The following is a 27,440-nucleotide window of genomic DNA, read 5'->3' on the forward strand; positions in this document are numbered from 1 at the left end:
GCACGCGCCTTCAATCGAATTGAAGGTGCGTGCTCCCAGAAAATCGGTGTGGGCTCTCGGCACACAGGGCATCAAAGTGAGAAGAGGGGGTGGCCTCACGGCACATAGGGTATCAGTATTATTCACGTACAGTGGAAACTAGTGTTCAATCAAATCAGGGTGACTATTTTGCATTGCACATGACTAATACTGACAACCTGTGTGGAGTGCTGTGTATGTAGGAATGGGTTGGATGGCACAGCAGAAGTGTGAATGGGGTGGGCTGAGATTCTAAAGGGTCTTTACTTACCTTGGCCCACGCCTGAACTGCAGCACATGAGTTGGGTGCTTCTCTCCTCCCCTGGTGGCAAGAGCAGGATTTCCTGAGAGAGGAAGTGAGGGGAGGTGGCCCTTCATCATCCTCCTCCTCTACCGGGGTGAAGCTAGCCTTTCTGGCAAAGTTACCCTTTACATATATGAACACCATATACTAGAGACTGCATCAGTGACTGCAAGGTACTACAGACAGCACTAATGACCATCATATACTACAGACAGCACTAGGGGCCGCAATGTACTACAGGCAGTATCAGTGATCGCAGTGTACAACAGACAGCATCAGTGATTTACATATATTACACACAGTATTTGTGACCGTCGTATACTACAACCCTTAAGGGGAGATGTACTAAGCCTAAGTGATAAAGTGGGGAGAGATAAAGTATCAACCATACAGCTCCGAACTGTCATATTACAGGCTGTGTTTGCAAAATGACAGTTAGGAGCTGATTGGTTGATATTTTATCTCTCCCCCCATTATCACTCTCTAAGGCTTAGTAACATCTTCCCCTTACTCTTTTAAAGGTCTATATAGAGTTAAAGTACCAGCCAATTAGCTGCTAACTGCCGTGTTATAGGCAAAGTATAAAAAAAAAGACAGTTGCTGGTTGGGTTGGTACTTTATCTTTCTCCACTTTATCACTCTCCAAGGATTAGTAAATACACCCCTTAGTCTATGAATGTATCACCCCTTAGCCTCATAAAAACAATGGGCAATGGCTAACTGAATTGACCCCTTAGATAGAAACCTTAATATTGCTATCAAAAATTTGTATTCTTACCACTGTATACATCAAACAGAATTGTGCAGTCAAAAACTTCACAGGGATATACCGCTGAGATTTACCCTAGTATGAATATATTACAGGTTGAGTATCCCATATCCAAATATTCCGAAATACGGAATATTCCGAAATACGGGCTTTTTTGAGTGAGACTGAGATAGTGAAACCTTTGTTTTTTGATGACTCAATGTACACAAACTCTGTTTAATTCTCAAAGTTATTAAAAAATAAGAATTTACTTACCGATAATTCTATTTCTCATAGTCCGTAGTGGATGCTGGGAACTCCGTAAGGACCATGGGGAATAGCGGCTCCGCAGGAGACTGGGCACAAAAAGTAAAAGCTTTAGACTAGCTGGTGTGCACTGGCTCCTCCCCCTATGACCCTCCTCCAAGCCTCAGTTATGATACTGTGCCCGGACGAGCGTACATAATAAGGAAGGATCTTGAATCCCGGGTAAGACTCATACCAGCCACACCAATCACACCGTACAACTCGTGATCTGAACCCAGTTAACAGTATGATAACCGTAGGAGCCTCTGAAAAGATGGCTTCCAACAATAAACAACCCGATTTGTTTGTAACAATAACTATATACAAGTATTGCAGACAATCCGCACTTGGGATGGGCGCCCAGCATCCACTACGGACTATGAGAAATAGAATTATCGGTAAGTAAATTCTTATTTTCTCTGACGTCCTAGTGGATGCTGGGAACTCCGTAAGGACCATGGGGATTATACCAAAGCTCCCAAACGGGCGGGAGAGTGCGGATGACTCTGCAGCACCGAATGAGAGAACTCCAGGTCCTCCTCAGCCAGGGTATCAAATTTGTAGAATTTAGCAAACGTGTTTGCCCCTGACCAAGAAGCTGCTCGGCAAAGTTGTAAAGCCGAGACCCCTCGGGCAGCCGCCCAAGATGAGCCCACCTTCCTTGTGGAATGGGCTTTCACAGATTTTGGCTGTGGCAGGCCTGCCACAGAATGTGCAAGTTGAATTGTACTACAAATCCAACGAGCAATCGTCTGCTTAGAAGCAGGAGCACCCAGCTTGTTGGGTGCATACAGTATAAACAGCGAGTCAGATTTTCTGACTCCTGCCGTCCTGGAAACATATTTTCAGGGCCCTGACTACGTCCAGCAACTTGGAGTCCTCCAAGTCCCTAGTAGCCACAGGTACCACAATAGGTTGATTCATGTGAAACGCTGAAACCACCTTAGGGAGAAATTGAGGACGAGTCCTCAATTCCGCCCTATCCGAATGAAATATCAGGTAAGGGCTTTTATAGGATAAAGCCGCCAATTCTGATACGCGCCTGGCTGAAGCCAGGGCCAACAGCATTACCACTTTCCATGTGAGATATTTCAAATCCACTGTGGCAAGTGTTTCAAACCAATGTGATTTTAGGAACCCTAAAACTACATTGAGATCCCAAGGTGCCACTGGAGGCACAAAAGGAGGCTGTATATGCAGTACCCCTTTGACAAACGTCTGAACTTCAGGCACTGAAGCCAGTTCTTTCTGGAAGAAGATCGACAGGGCCGAAATTTGAACCTTAATGGATCCTAATTTTAGACCCATAGACAATCCTGCTTGCAGGAAATGTAGGAAACGACCCAGTTGAAATTCCTCCGTAGGGGCCTTCTTGGCCTCACACCACGCAACATATTTTCGCCAAATGCGATGATAATGTTTTGCAGTTACATCCTTCCTGGCCTTGATCAGGGTAGGGATGACTCATCTGGAATGCCTTTTTCCTTCAGGATCCGGCGTTCAACCGCCATGCCGTCAAACGCAGCCGCGGTAAGTCTTGGAACAGACAAGGTCCCTGCTGGAGCAGGTCCTTCCTTAGAGGTAGAGGCCACGGGTCCTCCGTGAGCATCTCTTGCAGCTCCGGGTACCAAGTTCTTCTTGGCCAATCCGGAGCCACGAGTATAGTTCTTACTCCTCTCCTTCTTATGATTCTCAGTACTTTTGGTATGAGAGGAAGAGGAGGGAACACATATACCGACTGGAACACCCACGGAGTTACCAGAGCGTCCACCGCTATTGCCTGAGGGTCCCTTGACCTGGCGCAATATCTGTCCAGTTTCTTGTTGAGACGGGACGCCATCATGTCCACCTTTGGTTTTTCCCAACGGTTTACAATCACTTGGAAGACTTCTGGATGAAGTCCCCACTCCCCCGGGTGGAGGTCGTGTCTGCTGAGGAAGTCTGCTTCCCAGTTGTCCACTCCCGGAATGAACACTGCTGACAGTGCTATCACATGATTTTCCGCCCAGCGGAGAATCCTTGCAGCTTCTGCCATTGCCCTCCTGCTTCTTGTGCCGCCCTGTCTGTTTACGTGGGCGACAGCCGTGATGTTGTCCGACTGGATCAATACCGGTTGACCCTGAAGCAGAGGCCTTGCTTGACTTAGGGCATTGTAAATGGCCCTTAGCTCTAGGATATTTATGTGAAGAGACGTTTCCATGCTTGACCACAAGCCCTGGAAATTTCTTCCCTGTGTGACTGCTCCCCAGCCTCTCAGGCTGGCATCCGTGGTTACCAGCATCCAATCCTGAATGCCGAATCTGCGGCCCTCTAAAAGATGAGCCTTCTGTAACCACCACAGGAGAGATACCCTTGTCCTTGGAGATAGGGTTATCCGCTGATGCATCTGAAGATGCGATCCGGACCATTTGTCCAGCAGATCCCACTGAAAAGTTCTTGCATGGAATCTTCCGAATGGAATCGCTTCGTAAGAAGCCACCATTTTTCCCAGGACTCTCGTGCACTGATGCACTGACACTTGTCCTGGTTTTAGGAGGTTCCTGACTAGCTCGGATAACTCCCTGGCCTTCTCCTCCGGGAGAAACACCTTTTTCTGGACTGTGTCCAGAATCATCCCTAGGAACAGTAGACGTGTTGTCGGAATCAGCTGTGATTTTGGGATATTTAGAATCCACCCGTGCTGACGTAGCACTACCTGAGATAGTGCTACTCCGACCTCTAACTGTTCCCTGGACCTTGCCCTTATCAGGAGATCGTCCAAGTAAGGGATAATTAATACGCCTTTTCTTCGAAGAAGAATCATCATTTCGGCCATTACCTTGGTAAAGACCCGTGGTGCCGTGGACAATCCAAACGGCAGCGTCTGAAACTGATAATGACAGTTTTGTATCACAAACATGAGGTACCCTTGGTGAGAAGGGTAGATTGGGACATGGAGATAAGCATCCTTGATGTCTAGAGATACCATATAGTCCCCTTCTTCCAGGTTCGCTATCACTGCTCTGAGTGACTCCATCTTGAATTTGAACCTTTTTATGTAAGTGTTCAAAGATTTTAGATTTAAAATCGGTCTCACCGAGCCGTCCGGCTTCGGTACCACAAACAGCGTGGAATAATACCCCTTTCCCTGTTGTAGGAGGGGTACCTTGATTATCTGGGAATACAGCTTGTGAATAGCTTCCAATACTGCCTCTCTGTCGGAGGGAGACGTTGGTAGAGCAGACTTCAGGAACCGGCGAGGGGGAGACGTCTCGAATTCCAATTTGTACCCCTGTGATACTACCTGCAGGATCCAGGGGTCCACTTGCGAGTGAGCCCACTGCGCGCTGAAATTCTTGAGACGGCCCCCCACCGTGCCAGAGTCTGCTTGCAGAGCCCCAGCGTCATGCTGAGGACTTGGCAGAAGCGGGGGAGGGCTTCTGCTCCTGGGAAGAGGCTGCATGGTGCAGTCTTTTTCCCCTTCCTCTGCCCCGGGGCAGGAACGAGCGGCCTTTTTCCCTCTTGCCCTTATAGGGACGAAAGGACTGGGTTTGAAAAGACGGTGTCTTTTTCTGCTGAGAGGTGACCTGGGGTAAAAAGGTGGATTTTCCAGCCGTTTGCTGTGGCCACCAGGTCCGATAGACCGACCCCAAATAACTCCTCCCCTTTATACGGCAATACTTCCATATGTCGTTTGGAATCCGCATCACCTGACCACTGTCGCGTCCATAACGTTCTTCTGGCAGAAATGGACATCGCACTTACTCTAGATGCCAGGGTGCAAATATCCCTCTGTGCATCTCGCATATATAGTAATGCATCCTTTAAATGCTCTATAGTTAATAATATACTGTCCCTATCCAGGGTATCAATATTTTCAGTCAGGGAATCCGACCAAGCCACTCCAGCGCTGCACATCCAGGCTGAGGCGATCGCTGGTCGCAGTATAACACCGGTATGTGTGTATATACCTTTTAAGATATTTTCCAGCCTTCTATCAGCTGGTTCCTTGAGAGCGGCCGTATCAGGAGACGGTAACGCCACTTGTTTTGATAAGCGTGTGAGCGCCTTATCTACCCTAGGGGGTGTTTCCCAACGTGCCCTAACCTCTGGCGGGAAAGGGTATAGTGCCAATAATTTATTAGAAATCAGCAGTTTTTTATCGGGGGAAACCCACGCTTTATCACACACCTCATTTAATTCATCTGACTCAGGAAAAACCACTGGTAGTTTTTTCACACCCCACATAATACCCTTTTTTGTGGTACTTGTAGTGTCAGAAATGTTCAATGCCTCCTTCATTGCCGTGATCATGTAACGTGTGGCCCTACTGGACATTACGTTTGTCTCGTCACCGTCGACACTGGATTCAGTATCCGTGTCAGGGTCTGTGTCGACCATCTGAGGTAACGGGCGTTTTAGCGCCCCTGACGGTGTCTGAGACGCCTGAACAGGCACTAATTGATTTGTCGGCTGTCTCATGTCGTCAACAGTTTTTTGCAAAGTGCTGACATTGTCACGTAATTCTTTAATTACTACCATCCAGTCAGGTGTCGACTCCCTAGGGGGTGACATCACTAACACAGGCAATTGCTCTGCTTCCACATCATTTTCCTCCTCATACATGTCGACACAATCGTACCGACACCCAGCACACACACAGGGAATGCTCTGATAGAGGACAGGACCCCACTAGCCCTTTGGGGAGACAGAGGGAGAGTTTGCCAGCACACACCAGAGCGCTATATATATACAGGGATAACCTTATATAAGTGTTACTCCCTGTTATAGCTGCTGTATTTATATATTAGCTGCCAATAGTGCCCCCCTCTCTGTTTTACCCTGTTTCTGTAGTGCAGGACTGCAGGGGAGAGTCAGGGAGCCGTCCTTCCAGCGGAGCTGTGAAAGAAAATGGCGCTCGTGTGCTGAGGAGAAAGGCTCCGCCCCCTTCAAGGCAGCCTTTTCTCCCGCTTTTTTCAGGAAACTGGCAGGGGATAAATGCATCCATATAGCCCAGGAGCTATATGTGATGCATTTTTTTTAGCCATATAAGGTTTTTATATCGTTTTTATTGCGTCTCAGGGCGCTCCCCCCCAGCGCCCTGCACCCTCAGTGACCGGAGTGTGAAGTGTGCTGAGAGCAATGGCGCACAGCTGCAGTGCTGTGCGCTACCTTATTTGAAGACAGGAACGTCTTCTGCCGCCGCTTTCTCCGGACCTCTTCGCTCTTCTGGCTCTGTAAGGGGGCCGGCGGCGCGGCTCCGGGACCCATCCAGGCTGAACCTGTGATCGTCCCTCTGGAGCTAATGTCCAGTAGCCAAGAAGCCCAATCCACTCTGCAGTCAGGTGAGTTCGCTTCTTCTCCCCTTAGTCCCACGATGCAGTGAGCCTGTTGCCAGCAGGACTCACTGAAAATAAAAAACCTATTTAAACTTTTACTTCTAAGCAGCTCAGGAGAGCCACCTAGCTTGCACCCTTCTCGTTCGGGCATAAAAATCTAACTGAGGCTTGGAGGAGGGTCATAGGGGGAGGAGCCAGTGCACACCAGCTAGTCTAAAGCTTTTACTTTTTGTGCCCAGTCTCCTGCGGAGCCGCTATTCCCCATGGTCCTTACGGAGTTCCCAGCATCCACTAGGACGTCAGAGAAATATTGTATTAAATGACCTTCAGGCTATGTGTATAAGGTGTATATGAAACATAAATGAATTGTGTAAATGTACACACACTTTGTTTAATGCACAAAGTTATAAAAAATATTGGCTAAAATGACCTTCAGGCTGTGTGTATAAGGTGTATCTGAAACATAAATGCATTCTGTGCTTAGATTTAGGTCCCATCACCATAATATCTCATTATGGTATGCAATTATTCCAAAATACGGAAAAATCCGATATCCAAAATTCCTCTGGTCCCAAGCATTTTGGATAAAGGATACTCAACCTGTAAAATGTATCCATATTTTGTTGGCTATTGAGAACAGATGTTGAGTGTGAACTGGTTGGCACTATTCCTAATTCTTATACACTACTGTAGGCACCACCACGAATTGGAAAGGTTTCCATCCATTTGATACATTGATGTCTTCATTTTGGACTGCACTACATCTCTTCGGGTAACGGATTGAGGGAAGCTGTTCATAATTTTTGTAGGGAACTCTGAAAGTGACTACAGGCGGCTCATGTAATAATTGATTTGTCTGTTGCTATGGTGGCAACACAGTCTTAATCTCATTAAAATCCCTATACCACCATCGACTGGAATGTGATATACTGTACATCAGAAAACTATTGAGCCGCTGATACATCATGGATGGTCTGATATCTTAAGTGACTATCAGGCTCCCCTGTATATAGGGAACTAAAAACGGCACAGTAACTGAGTAATTTAGGTTATGTACTTTTAATTTATGTTGTATGTCAATTTAGTGTACAACTTAATATGGAGTATACAATGCCTCTTATTTTAAGTAAAATATACTTTTCAAACCCACATGAGATACGGGTATATACCTGGAAACCTAGTGTGGTGCCTATTTCAGTTTTGTGGTTAATTAGTTTTAATGCGGAATTAGCCACAACACTCCAGAGACACCTAGCAGATTGGATCTGTCATCTTGTTCTATTTAAAGGACTTAAATTGTTGGATAATGAGAGCCTGGCTCATCATGGCCTTTGTGGTTACATAAGGTAGAGGAAGATAGAATGCTGTAGGCCAAACTGTAATATCAGTGTTGAAGATGCCCTAATGATGGGTAATTAGGTTTCTGTGCTCAGAAGGTTACCAAAATGAGCGTGCCTGATCTCCTATAATCCACTGAATGACATTAAGAATACTGCAAATTTTCATTAGATGAGAGTTAAGCTGGGTAGACACTATACAATATATTGAACGATGTTGTGATCCATCAACCAATGTATATAGTGTGTACCCTCAAATTAACAAAATTCATAGTTTGATGAATTGGGTGGTCACATCGTCCAATTTTTATGTGCTGCACACCCAGTGGGACGATTCCACGGCCGAAGCAGTGTTGTTACATGGATCATTTATTGATGCATCTCGCCAGCAAACAGCAATTCATGTTGTACGCCGATGCAACATTATATTGTATCGCATTGCCCCATTGCACCTTCTGACAGGTGCGTAAACAGCTTCAGAAACAAGACAAACAAAACAAAAGAATGATGTATGCACAGTAAGGAAACCACTAGACAGCTCATTTTTATACTAGTTAGAGTTCCACTAGGACACAACCGTTCCAACTCTAACAATGCATTTAAATCCTGTATGTCAGGCCCTACCCCACCGCACAAGTACAAAAGCATCGCACAGCGGCGATGCTTTTGTACTAAAAGAGTAGCTCCCGGCCAGCGCAGCTCGTGTGCTGGCCGGGAATTACTTGTCGCAGCAGCTGCGTGTGACATCACGCAGCCGCCACTGCCCGCTCCCCCAATGGTCCAGGCATGCCTGTGTTGCCCGGACCGCGCCCCCCTAAACGGCGGCCAAACACCGCCAGCCCGCCCAGCGACCGCCTCTGCCTGTCAATCAGGCAGAGGTGATCGCAGGGCTAAGACAGCCGTCGGCAGTCTGGCATGCGCAGTTCAGATCTGATCGCACAGCAGTGATCAGGTCTGAATTAGCCCCAATGAGCGGTGTTGTGAGATATGTATAGGCGTGGCTGTTTCTATTTGGAAGCTCACTGATGAGTTTCTTTTTTGTGCAGAGGATTCAGTTTGCGAGCGCCGAGTACTTTACATTTCCATAGTAACGATTTCTTTCCTTTGATTCCGTAGACTTTAGGTGATACTTTGGTGGTTTATCTTTTTGATTGTAGATTATAAAAAAAATTATTTCTTTTTTTATTCATTTTTCCCTTTTCAGTTTTTAGTCTGCTTTATAGTCTTGTAGATCTCTATTAACTATAATTTAATCCTTCATCCTTGTCATCATCATCTCATTCTCTATCTTATATAATTTGTCTTTAATGAGAGCTTGTACATCAATAGTCAGTAAATATAGACATAATCTTTTCAATGACTAAGACCATTCATATTTCATATACGTGAAGTAGTTTGAATGACAAATACGGCTAATTGAAATCAGATGTTTAAAACATTGATGGACCATTTGAAAAATCAATGAATAGGAGTTTACAGCACCATCATCAACATTTAAACAGTATATATGGCACCACTGATTCCGTAGTACCAGACAATCATTAAACCTATGGAAAAAAATAAATCCGGTAAGCATTAACAAACACATAAATACAATTACACACAAATAAAGGACATAGGAGGTAGTCTGACAGTGGACTAACATGACACTTAAGGTAAAGAGACAGTAGGCACAAATGGGTTATCAGTGGAACACGGCGCATGGAAAAAGTAGTCAAAGTGGACTTGAGGGGTCTAGAAGGGATAGGGTAAGTGTGAAGAAGTACGTTTTGTGGGCGTGTTTGAAGGATTGGAGATTGGGAGAGAGTCTGGTAAAACAATTCAAGGAGTTCCATAGGTGAGAAGCAGTGCAGGAAAAGTCATGGAGACTGGAGTAGGTGGAGGTTATGAGAGAGGAAGAGAGGAGAAGATCAGAGGCAGACGTGGTGGTTGGGTGTGTTTCACAACAGGGTCAGAGTGGCACTGGAGGGGGTGTGGGGGGAATTCATGAATGCTTTGTAAGTGGAAATAAGCACCTTGAACTGAGGGGAGTGAGCGAAGGAAGAGAAGGCCAATATACATGTGCTGTTTAGGATGGACTTTAGAGGGGAGTGGATGGTGAGAGAATGATGAGTGAGTGGATTAGGTTTATGTTTGCTTCCTGATGGAGAAAGAGTGTGTATAATGTTGTGGAGGAAGAGGTGGCAACAAGGCTACATAAAGGAATGGATATGACAGGGAAGTGGAGGGTAGAATCAGTACAGGGAGATGGGGGATGGGAAAGGGTGGGGTTGACTTTTGTGGGCAAGAAGTGGGGACAGATAGTGACAATAAGTGGGAAAGATAAGAGAGTTTGGAAATGCTAAAGTTTGAGGATGCAATGTGAAATCCAGCTGGAGACAGAGAGGCGGTTGGAAACATAAGAAAGCAGAAGACTACAATCCACCCTGTGGAATTCCACAGCTGTAGACAAAAAATAAGAATTTACTCACCGGTAATTCTATTTCTCGTAGTCCGTAGTGGATGCTGGGACTCCGTAAGGACCATGGGGAATAGCGGCTCCGCGGGAGACTGGGCACAACTATAAAGAAAGCTTTAGGTCCAACTGGTGTGTACTGGCTCCTCCCACCATGACCCTCCTCCAGACCTCAGTTAGGATACTGTGCACGGAAGAGCTGACACAATAAGGAAGGATTTTGAATCCTGGGTAAGACTCATACCAGCCACACCAATCACACCGTATAACTCGTGATACTATACCCAGTTAACAGTATGATAACAACTGAGCCTCTCAACAGATGGCTCAACAATAACCCTTTAGTTAAGCAATAACTATGTACAAGTATTGCAGACAATCCGCACTTGGGATGGGCGCCCAGCATCCACTACGGACTACGAGAAATAGAATTACCGGTGAGTAAATTCTTATTTTCTCTGACGTCCTAAGTGGATGCTGGGACTCCGTAAGGACCATGGGGATTATACCAAAGCTCCCAAACGGGCGGGAGAGTGCGGATGACTCTGCAGCACCGAATGGGCAAACTCTAGGTCCTCCTCAGCCAGGGTGTCAAACTTGTAGAATTTAGCAAACGTGTTTGACCCCGACCAAGTAGCTGCTCGGCAAAGTTGAAGAGCCGAGACCTCTCGGGCAGCCGCCCAAGAAGAGCCCACCTTCCTCGTGGAATGGGCTTTCACTGATTTAGGATGCGGCAGTCCAGCCGCAGAATGTGCAAGCTGAATCGTACTACAGATCCAGCGAGCAATAGACTGCTTTGAGGCAGGTGCACCCAACTTGTTGGGCGCATACAGGATAAATAGCGAGTCAGTCTTTCTGACTCCAGCTGTCCTGGAAACATATTTTCAGGGCCCTGACTACGTCCAACAACTTGGAAGCCTCCAAGTCTTTTGTAGCCGCAGGCACCACGATAGGTTGGTTCAGATGAAACGCTGATACCACTTTAGGGAGAAACTGGGGACGAGTCCTCAATTCTGCCCTATCCATATGGAAAATCAGATAAAGGCTTTTACATGACAAAGCCGCCAATTCTGATACACGCCTGGCCGAAGCCAAGGCCAACAACATGACCACTTTCCACGTGAGATAGTTCAAATCCACGGTTTTAAGTGGCTCAAACCAATGTGACTTTAGGAAATCCAACACCACGTTGAGATCCCAAGGTGCCACTGGAGGCACAAAAGGGGGCTGAATATGCAGCACTCCCTTAACAAAAGTTTGAACTTCAGGTAGTGAAGCCAGTTCTCTCTAGAAGAAAATCGATAGAGCCGAAATCTGGACCTTAATGGAACCCAATTTTAGGCCCATAGTCACCCCTGACTGTAGAAAGTGCAGGAAACGGCCCAGCTGAAATTCTTCCGTTGGGGCCTTCCTGGCCTCACACCATGCAACATATTTTCGCCATATGCGGTGATAATGGTTTGCGGTTACTTCTTTCCTAGCTTTAATCAGTGTAGGAATGACTTCCTCCGGAATGCCCTTTTCCTTCAGGATCCGGTGTTCAACCGCCATGCCGTCAAACGCAGCCGCGGTAAGTCTTGGAACAGATAAGGCCCCTGCTGCAGCAGGTCCTGTCTGAGCGGCAGAGGCCATGGGTCCTCTGAGATCATTTCTTGAAGTTCCGGGTACCAAGCTCTTCTTGGCCAATCCGGAACAATGAGTATAGTTCTTACTCCTCTTCTCCTTATTATCCTCAGTACCTTTGGTATGAGAGGAAGAGGAGGGAACACATAAACCGACCGGTACATCCATGGTGTCACTAGAGCGTCCACAGCTATCGCCTGCAGGTCTCTTGACCTGGAGCAATACTTTTCTAGCTTTTTGTTTAGGCGGGACGCCATCATGTCCACCTGTGGCCTTTCCCAACGGTTTACAATCAGTTGGAAGACTTCTGGATGAAGTCCCCACTCTCCCGGGTGGAGGTCGTGCCTGCTGAGGAAGTCTGCTTCCCAGTTGTCCACTCCCGGAATGAACACTGCTGACAGTGCTAACACGTGATTTTCCGCCCATCGGAGAATCCTTGTGGCTTCTGCCATCGCCGTCCTGCTTCTCGTGCCGCCCTGTCGGTTTACATGGGCGACCGCCGTGATGTTGTCTGACTGGATCAGTTTTGGCTGGTTTTGAAGCAGGGGTTTTGCCTGACTTAGGGCATTGTAAATGGCCCTTAGTTCCAGAATATTTATGTGCAGGGAAGTCTCCTGACTTGACCATAGTCCTTGGAAGTTTCTTCCCTGTGTGACTGCCCCCCAGCCTCGAAGACTGGCATCCGTGGTCACCAGGACCCAGTCCTGTATGCCGAATCTGCGGCCCTCTTGAAGATGAGCACTCTGCAGCCACCACAGCAGAGACACCCTTGTCCTTGGAGACAGGGTTATCAGACGATGCATCTGAAGATGCGATCCGGACCACTTGTCCAACAGGTCCCACTGAAAGGTTCTTGCATGAAACCTGCCGAATGGAATCGCTTCGTAGGAAGCTACCATTTTTCCCAGGATCCGCGTGCAGTGATGCACCGACACCTGTTTTGGTTTTAGGAGGCCTCTGACTAGAGATGACAGCTCCTTGGCCTTCTCCTCCGGGAGAAACACTTTTTTCTGTTCTGTGTCCAGAACCATCCCCAGGAACAGTAGACGTGTCGTAGGGACCAACTGTGACTTTGGAATGTTTAGAATCTAGTCGTGCTGTTGTAGCACTTCCCGAGATAGTGCTACCCCGACCAACAACTGCTCTCTGGACCTCGCCTTTATCAGGAGATCGTCCAAGTACGGGATAATTAAAACTCCCTTCTTTCGAAGGAGTATCATCATTTCGGCCATTACCTTGGTAAAGACCCTCGGAGCCGTGGATAGACCGAACGGCAACGTCTGGAATTGGTAATGACAATCCTGTACCACAAATCTGAGGTACTCCTGGTGAGGATGGTAAATGGGGACATGCAGGTAAGTATCCTTGATGTCCAGTGATACCATGTAATCCCCCTCGTCCAGGCTTGCAATAACCGCCCTGAGCGATTCCATCTTGAAATTGAATTTTATTATATATGTGTTCAAGGATTTCAAATTTAAAATGGGTCTCACCGAACCGTCCGGTTTCGGTACCACAAACATTGTGGAATAGTAACCCCTTCCTTGTTGAAGTAGGGGCACCTTTACTATCACTTGTTGTGAATACAGCTTGTGAATTGCCTGTAACACTGCCTCCCTGCCTGAGGGAGTGGTTGGCAAGGCAGATTTGAGGAAAAGGCGTGGGAGAGACGTCTCGAATTCCAGCTTGTACCCCTGAGATACTACTTGAAGGATCCAGGGATCCACCCGTGAGCGAGCCCACTGATTGCTGAAATATTTGAGACGGGCCCCCACCGTACCTGGCTCCGCCTGTGAAGCCCCATCGTCATGCTGTGGACTTAGAGGAAGCGGGGGAGGACTTTTGCTCCTGGGAACTGGCTGTATGCTGCAGCTTCTTTCCCCTACCTCTGCCTCTGGGCAGAAAGGACGCGCCTTTAACCCGCTTGCCCCTATTGGGCCGAAAGGACTGTACCTGATAATACGGTGCTTTCTTTGGTTGTGAGGGAACATGGGGTAAAAATGTAGACTTCCCAGCTGTTGCTGTGGAAACGAGGTCCGAGAGACCATCCCCGAACAACTCCTCACCCTTATAAGGCAGAACTTCCATGTGTCGTTTGGAATCTGCATCTCCTGTCCACTGCAGAGTCCATAACCCTCTCCTGGCAGAAATGGACATTGCACTAATTTTGGATGCCAGCCGGCAAATATCCCTCTGTGCATCCCTCATGTATAAAAGTGCATCTTTTATATGCTCTACGTTTAGCAATATAGTGTCCCTGTCTAGGGTATCTATATTTTCTGAGAGGGAATCTGACCACGCAGCAGCAGCACTGCACATCCAGGCTGAAGCAATAGCCGGTCTCAGTATAACACCTGTGTGTGTATATATAGATTTCAGGATAGCCTCCTGCTTTCTATCCGCAGATTCCTTCAGGGCGGCCGTATCCGGAGACGGTAGTGCCACCTTCTTTGACAAGCGTGTGAGCGCTTTATCCACCCTGGGGGATGTTTCCCAGTGTGACCTATCCTCTGGCGGGAAAGGGTACGCCATTAGTAACCTCTTAGAAATTACCAGCTTTTTATCAGGGGAAGCCCACGCTTCTTCACACACTTCATTTAACTCTTCAGATGGAGGAAAAGCTACTGGTAGTTTTTTCTCTCCAAACATAATACCCTTTTTTGTGGTACCTGGGGTAACATCAGAAATGTGCAACACATTTTTCATTGCCTCAATCATGTAACGTGTGGCCCTACTGGAAGTTACATTAGTCTCATCGTCGTCGACACTGGAGTCAGTATCCGTGTCGACATCTGTGTCTGTCATCTGAGGTAGCGGCCCCTTTTTCGGCGGACTTTCTCCCGCTTTTTCTGGAATACTGGCAGGGGTAATTTTACATCTATATAGCCTCTAGGACTATATATGATGTAGATTTGCCAGCCAAGGTGTCATATATTGCCCTCAGGGCGCCCCCCCCAGTGCCCTGCACCCATCAGTGACCGGAGTGTGAGGTGTACATGAGGAGCAATGGCGCACAGCTGCAGTGCTGTGCGCTACCTTGGTGAAGACCGAAGTCTTCTGCCGCCGATTTTCCGGACCTCTTCGTTGCTTCTGGCTCTGTAAGGGGGACGGCGGCGCCGCTCCGGGAACGAACACCAAGGTCGGGTCCTGCGGTCGATCCCTCTGGAGCTAATGGTGTCCAGTAGCCTAAGAAGCCCAAACTACCACCTGTTAGGTAGGTTCGCTTCTTCTCCCCTTAGTCCCTCGCTGCAGTGAGTCTGTTGCCAGCAGATCTCACTGTAAAATAAAAAACCTAAATATACTTTCTTTCTAGGAGCTCAGGAGAGCTCCTAGTGGGCATCCAGCTCAGCCGGGCACAAGATTCTAACTGAAGTCTGGAGGAGGGTCATGGTGGGAGGAGCCAGTGCACACCAGTTAGACCTAAAGCTTTCTTTATAGTTGTGCCCAGTCTCCTGCGGAGCCGCTATTCCCCATGGTCCTTACGGAGTCCCAGCATCCACTTAGGACGTCAGAGAAAACATTGGGAATATAGAAAACACTTTTAATCAAGTTAAGTTACCCTAGCTCTGTATTCACTCAGCAACAAAGACAAAAAGGAGGTGAAGCCTCAACATCGCCAACAACATTATGTAAAGCCCTGGCATGCAAAGCTGAGAGACACTTATTCAGAAATACTCCCTGCAATATTAAAAGCAAAAGGGCTTAGTAGTTTAGAGATGTGACACCGGGGTAAAAATAATGCCTCTTAAGAACAACTGTAAAGCGTCACAGGTTCTGTGTTATTAATCACTGCAGTAAATACACAACTTTTATTATGCTCAGTTAATTTAGGTTTATTACATATTAAATAGGCATAAGGGGGAGGGTTCAATTCAGTTTTTGGGTGCCAGCAGCTCCCGTCTAAAGAGACAGAACCTATTCAATTTTTGGTGTGTTGGACACATAGGTCCGTGAGCCAAGTGGTTCTTACCTGCCATTAAATTATATGTTTCGATAGGATCAAATAGGGTTGAGTTTACCAAAAGGTAAACAAGAAGCAGAATAGATGGGCTAAGTGGTTCTTATCTACTGTCAAATTCTATGGGGTAAATTTACTAAGGTGGCAGGTTTGTTTTTTAGAACTGGTGATGTTGCCCATAGCAACCAATCAGATTCTATTATCGTCTAGAAGCAGCTAAATAGTAAGTAAAATCTGATTGGTTGCTATGGGCAACATCACCAGTTCTAATAAAACCTCCCACCTTAGTAAGTTTACCCTTATGTTTCTATGTTACTTATCTTGGATTCTAATAGGGGGATTCAATTATTTTTTTTCGGGCTATTCACTTTAACCGCCCCCCAAAAAATACATTCTCTCCCAAAAATACACAGGTTCAGTGAAATCTGTGTGTTTTCAGGAGAAACAACCCCATTCTCTGCTTGTGAGGCTTATCGGGGATAATTGAATAGGTGGTGTGGGGGGGGGGGGGAAGAATCAATTAGCAACAAGAAAACATTGTGTTTTATTTAATTTTTTGGTAGAGAAAAAAAAATGGGCTGTTTACCGAAATGAAACATCAGGGAAAAAAATCTTGGTTAAAACTCAGGTTTTTTCTCCCTAAAAACTAATCAAGGCTAACTGAATTTTCCTCCATAATTTTTTTTGTGGGTCTAAAAATTGCTGGGAAAGCTTGTAATTTCATTTTACAGAATTACATTTAGAAAATTAAAAACTAGAATCAAAATCATATCACCACTTTTTAAAAAGGAAGTGTAGGTAATTCTGATATGGCATTAGCAGGCAGTAGTTCAATTTAATTTGTAGAGAACACTGAACAAATCGTTTCACAAATAGAAAAAGGAGATTTATGGTAAGAACTATTACCTTTGTTAAATTTCTTTCTGCGAAGTACACTGGATTCCACAAGGAATAACATTGGGGTGTAGAGTAGGATCTTGATCAGAGGCACCAACAAGCTAAAAGCTTTGACTGTTTCCAAGATGCTCAGCGCCGCCTCCGCTATAACCCCGCCTCCATGCACAGGAGCTCAATTTTGTTAACCAGTCCAATGCAGTAGCAGGTAAGAGAGACGACAACAGTTAGCAGCCACATACACCACATTCTCACGACAGGAGAAGACATCAGTGGCTAATGCCATACCAACCCAAAAAAGCTAAGTGCATCAGGGTGGGCGCCCTGTGGAATCCAGTGTGCCTCACAGAAAGATTTAACAAGGGTAAATTCTTACCATAAATCTGCTTTTCTGCAGCGGGGTACACTGGGGTTCCACAGGGAACAACATCGGGGATGTCCTAAAGCAGTTCCTCATGGGAGGGGATGCACTGTAGCGGGAACAAGAACCCGGCGTCCAAAGGAAGCATCCTGGGAGGCGGAAGTATCGAAGGCATAGAACCTTATGAACGTGTTCACTGAGGACCACGTAGTCGCCTTGCGCAATTGTCCAAGGGTCGCACCACGGCGGGCCACCCAAGAAGGTCCAACAGACAGAGTAGAATGGGCTTTGATGGTAGCAGGAGTTGGAAGGCCAGCCTGTCCATAAGCATGTGCAATCCCCATTCTAATCCATCTGGCTAAGGTCTGCTTGTTCGCAGGACAGCCACGTTTGTGAAAACCAAAACAGTACAAAGAGAGAATCAGACTTCCTAATGGAGGCTGTCCTATTCACATAGATACGGAGAGCACGTACCACATCCAAAGACCGCTCTATGGAGGATAAATCTGGAGAGACAAAGGCCGGAACCACAATCTCCTGGTTAAGGTGGAAAGAAGACACCACCTTAGGTAGAGAACCAGGGCGGGTCCGAAGAACCACCTGGTCACTGTGAAAAATCAGATAGGGGGACCTACAAGACAAGGCCCCCAAATGGGATACCCGTCTAGCAGAGGCAATAGCCATCAGAAACAAGACCTTGAGGGAAAGCCACTTAAAGCCCACAGATTCAAGAGGTTCAAACGGGGACTCTTGCAAAGCCTCCAGAACCACCGACAAATCCCAAGGAGCCACAGGTGGGACATAGGGAGGTTGAATCCGTAAAACACCCTGAGTGAATGTATGAACAGCAGGCAATTTTCCTATGAAACCATACCAAGGCAGAAATATGAACCTTAAGGGAGGCCAGACGAAGGCCCAAGTCCAGGCCCTGTTGTAGGAAGGCCAAAAGTTTGGCCGTACTAAACTTGTAAACGTCATGATTGTTAGATGCGCACCAAGTAAAGTAAGCATTCAAGACCCTATGGTAAATCTGAACTGGAGCCGGCTTACGGGCCTTCAACATAGTTTGAATGACCACCTCAGAAAATCCTTTGGCCTACAGTACGGAAGCTTCAAGAGCCACGCCGTCAAAGCCAGTCAGGCCAAATCCTGGTAAACACAAGGGCCCTGAACAAGGAGGTCTGGTCGTTGTGGAACTAGAAGAGGACGCTGTAGTGAGAGACCCTGCAGGTCTGAGAACCAATGCAGTCTGGGCCACGCTGGAGCTATTAGAAGAAGGATTCCTCCTTCTTGCTTGAACTTCCTCACTACTCTGGGCAGAAGTGACACTGGAGTGAACACGTACAGCAGCCGAAAGTTCCATGGAATTACCAGTGCGTCCACGAATGCCGCTTGAGGATCCCTTGTTCTTGCTCTGAAGACCGGAAACTTGTGATTGTGTCGAGACGCTATCAGGTCTACATCTGGTAGGCCCCACTTGTCCACTAGGAGTTGAAATACTTCTGGATGAAAGCTCCACTCTCCGGCGTGTACGTCCGGACGACTGAGGAAGTCCACTTCCCGGTTGAGGACCCCCGGAATGAACACTGCCGATATGGCTGGCAGATGGCGTTCCGCCCATTGATGAATCTTTGACACTTCCATCATTGCCAATGCGGCTTCGAGTGCCACCTTGATGATTTATGTATGCCACCGTGGTGGCGCTGTCTGACTGTACTTGAACAGGCCTGTTCAGTACCAGATGCCGGGCCAGTTTCAGAGCATTGAACACTGCCCACAATTCCAGAATGTTTATTGGGAGGAGCGACTCCTCCCTGGTCCACCGACCCTGAAGAGAGAGGGTTGCTGCAACACAGTGCCCCAACCCCCTCAGACTGGCATCCGTCGTCAGAAGGACCCAGTTGGAGATCCAGAAGGGACGACCCTTGCTCAATCGTTGGTCCTGCAGCCACCAGCTCAGTGACAGACGGACCTCCGGAGACAAGGAGAATATTGGAGACCTGATCCGGTGAGGAAGGCCATCCCACTTGGCAAGAATCTGTTTCTGCAGAGGGCAGGAATGAAATGGAGCATACTCCACCATGTCGAAAGCCTAATACTTGCATTGCCGAGTGTATCGACACACGCGGACGAGAGAGGAAGCAACGTATCTTGCCCTGAAGCTTCAGGACTTTCTCCTGTGACAAAAAGCAACCTCTGGTTGTGTGTGTCCAACAATGCTCCCAGATGCACCATGCTCTGGGCAGGGACCAGGGATGATTTCTTCCAGTTGATGAGCCACCCGTGGGCTTGCAGAAACTGGACCGTCAGATCCAAATGATGGAGGAGAACTTCTGGGGAATTGGCCAGGATCAGCAGTTGGTCCAGATACGGCAGGATCCTGTGCCCCGACGGCGGAGTGAAGCCATCATAACTGCCATGACCTTGGTGAAAATTCGCGGAGCCGTGGTCAGACCAAACGGCAAGGCCCGGAATTGGTAATGGAGATTGCCATTAGCAAATCGCAGGTATTGCCGATGTGACACGGCAATAGGGATATGCAGGTAAGCATCCTGTATATCCAGGGATACCATATAGTCCCCTGGTTCCAAAGCCAGGACAATAGAGCGAAGGGTCTCCATACGAAACTTAGAGACCCTCACAAACTTGTTTAAAGATTTGAGGTTGAGAATGGGTCGGGAGGAACCATTCGGTTTGGGGACTAGGAACAGCGTTGAATAGTACCTCCTGCCCCTCTGAGCCAGAGGCACCGGCACTACCACTCCGGTGTCCAGGAGGGATTGTACCACTAAACGGAGAGTTGTTGCCTTCACCTGATCCGAAGGGATGTCCGTCAGGCAACAGCAAGGAGGGGGACGTGTCGAAGGATATAGCATATCCGTGACGACTTCCCGTACCCAAGCGTCTGAAGTGGTGTTCAACCATACCTGGGTGAACTGTAGAAGTCAGACTCCCACCCCAGGATCCCCCAGGGGGAAGCCCGCCCCATCATGCTGCAGGCTTGTCAGATTTGGAAGCCGGCTGACGGGCAGCCCAGGCACGTTTAGGCTTGGGCTTGGTGGTTTTGGAAGTGCAAGACTGTATCGGGTTTGCCTGACCCTTTGCTTTACCCGGAGGGTGAAAGGAACGAAAGGAAGTACTCTTAGCATTCGGGGCCGAAGTAGTAGTACTGGGTAGACATGCAGCCTTAGCAGACTCCAAGTCAGCAACAATCTTGTTGAGATCCTCACCAAAGAGGATGTTTACTTTAAACGGGAGCACCTCCAGGGTTTTCTTAGAGTCCAAGTCCACCGACCAGGACCGCAACCAGAGAATATGGCGAGCCAAAATGGAAGTCGTAGCAGCCTTGGCCGCCAGAACACCTGCATCTGAAGCTGCTTCTTTAATGTAATGAGATGCTGTGGCAATATAAGAGAGACATTGTCTGGCATGTTCAGAAAAATTGGAAGGAAACTCAGCCCAAGTAGCCGCAATGGTGGGCCTGTGTGCAGCCCCTGTAAGGTTATAGATAGCTTTTAAGCAGCCCTCCACACGCTTATCCAGCGGTTCCTTGAGAGAAGTGACAGTAGTGACAGGCAGAGCAGATGACACCACCAGCCGAGCAATTTGCGAATCCACCGGCGGTGGCGTTTCCCAATTTTTACTCAATTCTGCCGCAAACGGATAGCGGGCTAGCATCTTCTTGTGCGGGGTGAAGTTCTCCCAGGATTCCTGACGTCTGTCAACCAAGTTGTCAGAATGAGGTGAAACCAATTTAATAACCTTCTGACGTTTGAACCTGTCCTGTTTCTTAGATGTAGTAGCAGGCTCAGGATCATCATCAATCTGAAGAATGAGCCTGATAGCCCTCAACAGATCAGGAACATCCACCTGTGAAAGAGATTCCCCATCAGAACTTCTTAGGTTTAGTCTTAGGCGGGCGAGGGTCAGGAATACGATTATCCAAAGAGTTATTCAAGTGCTGTAACTGAGTGGACAGAGCATCTGTCCATGGCGGATTAACTGCAGGGACCATATAAGGCTGACAAGGCACAGTAGGTCCCATAGGGGGTGAAAGTCTAGTTACCAGCGTAGTCAGTAAATTAGAAAAGGTAGACCAAGGCGGGCCCTGATGTGCCCCCGTTGTTACAAACTGACTGGGGGGGTACAGAACCTGAACCCAACGCAGCCATGTATCTGGGATATCATAACCGCGCATGGCAGAATCAGCCCCAGACCCATCGCCCCCTGTAGCTGACATGATATGAAAGCGTAAACCACGGGCGACACAGTACAATATCAGCAGATAAAATACCTAACACAAACCCCCCGTGCAGTGTCACAGCACAAACAGAGGATTTCTGAGGTAAAATGTGACTGAAAAACAGAGAAAAATACAAAACACGTATATCCTGTGAAATACCTATATATCTAATAACCCTGAAGCACAGAAACCCCTCAGGTTACAGAATATAGGGATAGCAGGAGTGAGATACATGGAGTAGAAATCACCCAGCAGCTATATGCACACACAGTCACATGTACAATGCAGGAATTATGACAAACAATTAAACTTCACTGGACTAGCAATACTATTACTGCGTAAAGCTATGTATATAAACAGATATCAATGCACAGTAAAAACTGGATGAATATCACAGGGTACTTGTACTAAATAACCCTGAAGTATGCATTTGTTCTTAACTAACACTGTCTAAATGACATGTAGAATACTTAAGTGTCCTGTAAATGCACAGCGCTGATGATGCAGGCGGCTTTACAGAGGAGGCACCACCCAGCAGTCCCAGAATCAGCACAGCTGTGTGTAATGGCGCCCAAACGCTGACAGGGAGTGAGGGTGAGAGAGATGCAGCTCCAGGGCGGGAACATTTACTCTAAATGGCGCCCAGGGGCTGGAGGAGGGACTACAAGTTAGAGCCTTATCCCCTTGCCACCGGGTGCTGCGGGCCTTTATAAAATGGATTGTAGCCTAATCCGACCTGTGCCCTTGCCCTGGTGGTCTAGTGGGGTCCCTGTACTGCCACAGTGTCCACGCCAGCACGCGCGGCCCACCTCCTAATGGCCGCGGCGGATCGCGATTTCCAGCGGGTCCCGTCTGGGGGACCCCCTTACCTGCTCCCTGAGTGTGGCCACGCAATCCCGGAGAACTTCGGTTAGTGTGTGCCCTGGGTGAAGAACCGGAGCCTCCGCTGTAAGTACCTCGAAACCAGGGATGAGGGAGTATATAGCGCCGCTGGGGGAGGTGATGGAGCTGCAGCAGGAGATATCAAAATGATATCTAGCACTAGAGTGCCTCTGCTGCAGCCCTTCAAGTCTTCTATCTTCTTAAAAATAGCTCTACTTAGGGCTGCTGTTAGCTGCCTGCACTGCAGGCACCAACTTACAAACTCAGCTCCTGTGCACGGAGGCGGGGTTATAGAGGCGGCGGCGCTGAGCATCTTGGAAACAGTCAAAGCTTTTAGCCTGTTGGTGCCTCGGATCAAGAGCCTACTCTACACCCCAATATTATTCCCTGTGGAATACCAGTGTACCCCACTGCAGAAATAGCCAAAACATTTTAAAATGTTTCCTTCAACTTCAGATAAAAATGGTTCTCCTTTGGCTGACATGCAACTACATAGCTACCACAAGCCTCATACATACGGTCTGAATTCTGGCAAACACAATACAGATGCCGGAACCCCAACAAGCGGTGAAACACAGACGCCAGAATACCGGCGACACAGGCTATTCTCCCTCTGTGGCTATCCACAACACCCATAGAGGAAGAATACAACTGGTGGTGAGCGCACCGAGCCACCATGCCCGCAGCATCGCAAGCTCAGCGAGCCCGCAAGGGGCTTTCTAAGCGCTCGCCCCGCTGCTAGCATACTGGTGGCCGGGATGCTGCTGTCGGTATACTGATGGACAGCATCCCGGCCGCCGATATATCATACTGATGCCGAACAAATGTCAAATCCCCATTATTAAAACCAAAGACAAATCAATAGACATGAAGGTGTTGCAGAGGATATTTAGACAGATTGACACTGTAAAGACTACAAAGTACTTCATTTAGAGGGGACACCACTATACAATCAGGAAACAGGGAATCTGGCTGGTATTATAAGCAAACATGTACAGGTACAAATCTATATTAGGTTCTTAATTTAAAATCATACACGGTCATGGTGGTCATGGTAGTACATACAATTCGCTAATTACAATGAAGAAAGGGAGTGCTGTCACGGGATAGTACGTGGATTATCTCCCGAACACTGGATTGAGGTGAGTCTAATTTTTTTCACAGGTACCTCGGATCGTCGGAGACTGTGGCAGTCGGCGTGTCTACATAGGTAAGTATGTGTGTGTCGGCAGTGTGTAATAAAGTTGTACTTGTCACGGTGTGTGTCTCCTGTTTTTATTTGGGTATTTTTTTCCCAGTAGTACTACAGGTACCAGCGGGCCCGTTTTTCTCCCGCATGCTGGTACTTGTGGTTCTCAAAGTACTAGCTTGCAGGGGAGGCTTGCTGGGACTTGTAGTACTATTGGAAAAAACAATATTCTGTCATTTTACTCAAGGCTATCAGCCTCCCATCCGCAGCCCTTGGATGGGGGGGGGGGGACAGCCTCGGGCTTCACCCCTGGCCCTTGGGTGGCTGGGGGGGGATGACCCCTTGATTGAAGGGGTCCCCACTCCCCCAGGGTACCCCGGCCAGGGGTGACTAGTTGGATATTTAATGCCACGGCCGCAAGGCACTGTATAAAAGTGACCCCCGGCTGTGGCATTATCTGTCCAGCTAGTGGAGCCCGATGCTGGTGTAAAATATACGGGGGACCCCTACTCTTTTTGTCCCCCGTATTTTTTGCACCAGCACCAGGCGCAGAGCCCGGTGCTGGTTTTAAAAATACAGGGGATCCCCTGTCAATTTTCCCCCCCGCATTTTTAGAACCAGGACCAGCTCGAAGAGCCCGATGTTGGTTATGCTTTGGAGGGGGGACCCCACGCCATTTTTTTTCTGAATTTTACCATTCCATCTAAAAAATAAAATAAAATAAAATATTATTTTAAAAAATATATAAATAATACTTGTGCCTCCAAAAAAGACAAACCAAGTACCTAATCCCTTCTAATATAAATAGATATGCTATTATCAATAAAAAAAACACAAAAAAAACAAAACATGTTTTACATTTTTTTTATTAGTTTCACCCACCAAAGTGTGGCGGATTGAAAATGTCGAATTTACTGTCTAAAAGCACTGTTGTCGAATTTCCAAACTTCAATTGAATACACTTTGGTCGAATTGCAGCACTTGTATCATTGCAGAAAAGTCGAATTTGACAAAAGTCGAATTTCAAAAAGTCGAATTTTGAATGTCCGTTTTTTGGACGGAAAGCACTGAATTGCATTGACGATTTTCTTTTTTGGGCGAAAACTTCCCGAAATTCGACAATTTCGGGAATTCGACCGCAATTGCATATACCCCTTAAAGAGGTAAGACGCTGGCCCCATTCCCCCTGCACACACACACACACACACACACACACACACACACACACACACACACACACACAGAGTCGGCCAATGTAACGTCAATAGGCGAGGTTTTATTCCCTCTTAAATCCCCCCCCCCCTCCAGCAATACCCTAGCCTGACCATTTCCACACTAACATACATAATGGATGTAGTGCGTTCATTGTTGATGGTACATATCTCTACAATTAAAAAACAGGTGGAGTTCATATTTACGATGCTATAATACGATGAGTGTGCAATAAGTTTACGGATGTGCAGTGCGTAGGAGGTAGAGTACACAATCTGACTGTCTGGCTGTGAACTGCAATCTTTGACTAAAGTACTTGTGAAATATCAAGGCACAGAACCGTATATAAGATGCATTGCACAATAACGTTAACCACACCCCGACAATACTCCTACATCTGGAGATTCCCTGAATACCTCGCCACTTCTGAGGACTTCAAACTCTTTTTGTCACAATCATATCTCAATTACACACATGATAACGCAGCACATATTAATGACATAAATCTCTTCTGGCAGGCCTCTAAACCCGTTCTTAGAGGGCAAATTATTTCATATGTTGCCACCAGAAAGAGGCAACTTCGAGAAAGGATGGCAGAGGCATCCCTCCAGGTCGCTTCGGCCTACTCCCAACTGTTGACTGATCCATCTGAGACTAACAGGAAATTATATAAAGACACCAAACTGATACACGATACCCTCTGTGCTGAACAGGCCAAGCTATTCCTCTCCTTCCAATCTAACAAATATTTTCGCTGGGGCAATCGCCCAGGGAAGTTATTGGCAAACATGGTAAAAACCCATGCAACGCCTAAATATATCTCCTCAATTAGAGACGCAGGCTGACCCCCCTCAGTGACACAGGAACAGATTAGCGACACTTTTCTGACTTTCTTTGAGAAATTATACACCGCACCACCCGACCACCCTACGGCTGGCATGGACTTTTTGACACAGGCTAATCTCCCCACGCTCTCTGAGAGCGATAGAGAATTTCTTACCAACCCCGTTACTGCAGCAGAATTGGAATCGACTATCAAATCTCTAGCAAATGAGAAATCCCCAGGTCCCGACGGTATGTCGACGGCCTATTATAAGCTACTTCTCCCACATTTAAGTGAACACCTCAGGCAACTATATAATGCGCTCTTGACGGGACACCCTGCCCCGACAGGCTTTAACACAGCCCGAGTCATAGTCCTCCCTAAACCTAATAAAGACCATACATTAGTTTCATCCTACCGGCCAATCTCGCTACTAAACCAAGACTTTAAAATATTCACAAAGATTCTTGCCACCCGTCTCCAAGTGATTTTACCCAAACTGCTACATCCTGCCCAGACAGGATTCATGCGTAATAGACACTCAGTACATAATGTTCGCTCATTGCTGGCAGCTATGTATAAAACGCATAATTCATTAGAGCAGGACAATATGGTACTGAGCTGTGATGCAGACAAAGCCTTTGACTGAGTATCTTGGGCCCACATAGACAGATTACTTGGACTTCAAAATTTCGGTCCTGATTTTATTAAGGTATTTCACATCATCTATCAAACGCCCCAAGCCTTTTTGACAGTAAATGGTCACAACTCGAGACTATTCTCCTTATATCGAGGTACTAGACAGGGATGCCCCTTATCCCCCCTCTTATTTAACTTGGCCTTGGACCCTCTACTTCGCCATTTCTATAGAGAACACAGATGGCACGGCATAAAACTGGCTGATCATGAAATTAAATTCTCAGCATTTGCAGATGACATTTTACTTTATTTTAGCAACCCCCGAAAAGCCATACCACACTTACTCGACATTCTAGACTCATTTGAACTAGTCTCCGGATTTAAAATTAATCACTCCAAAAACGGAAGCCTTGGCTTTCTTTCCCTCAATAAAAACAGGCTGGGGAGACACGTTCCCATTTCCCTGGGCCACAAACAATTGTATTACCTACTTAGGGATTTTATTCCCTGATCACCCATCCAAGCTATACTCAATTACCCCCCACTATTCGCTAGGACATATACAGATTTTGCCAGATGGACCCACCTTCCTCTCACATATACTGGCAGGAGTCACTTGTATAAAATGATAAGCTTTCCCCGCTTCCTTTATGTATTACAGATGCTCCCGCTGATCCCACCTAAACACATGCTAGCTCAATTGGACAAAGCACTGTCAAAATTTATTTGGGCGGATAAGCACCCTCGATTCTCATTATTCAAATTACGCCAACCTCGCTCTCTAGGAGGCTTAAATTTACCATGCCTTCACTCATATGCCTTGACATCCAACTACAGGATCGCTTTAGACTGGATTGGCGGTCGAGACATATATGCCAACACACACCTGGAACAATCTTTTACCCCCTCTCAGACTTTGGTGTCTCTGCTACACACCACTCCTACTTCCATACCACACTGTGTGGTAGACAATATACTTATCTCCTCTACCTGTGTTGCCTGGCGACAGATTCGCTCAAGACTAAAAATGTCACGATATATATCGCTGTTCCTACCTCTCTGGGGTAACCCAGACTTCAAGCCTCACACTACATCCCCCATATTTCAGACTTGGTACGAAGGAGGTCTAA

General features: G+C 47.1%; 1 protein-coding gene across 2 annotated transcripts in view; it reads right to left on the reverse strand.

The window, feature by feature from the left end:
• Positions 1-27,440, reverse strand: part of WDFY2 (WD repeat and FYVE domain containing 2) — a 162,620-nt gene that overhangs the window by 76,830 nt on the left and 58,350 nt on the right. The window lies entirely within an intron of this gene.

This window comes from Pseudophryne corroboree, chromosome 2, assembly GCF_028390025.1.
Source record: "Pseudophryne corroboree isolate aPseCor3 chromosome 2, aPseCor3.hap2, whole genome shotgun sequence".
Taxonomy (NCBI): domain Eukaryota; kingdom Metazoa; phylum Chordata; class Amphibia; order Anura; family Myobatrachidae; genus Pseudophryne; species Pseudophryne corroboree.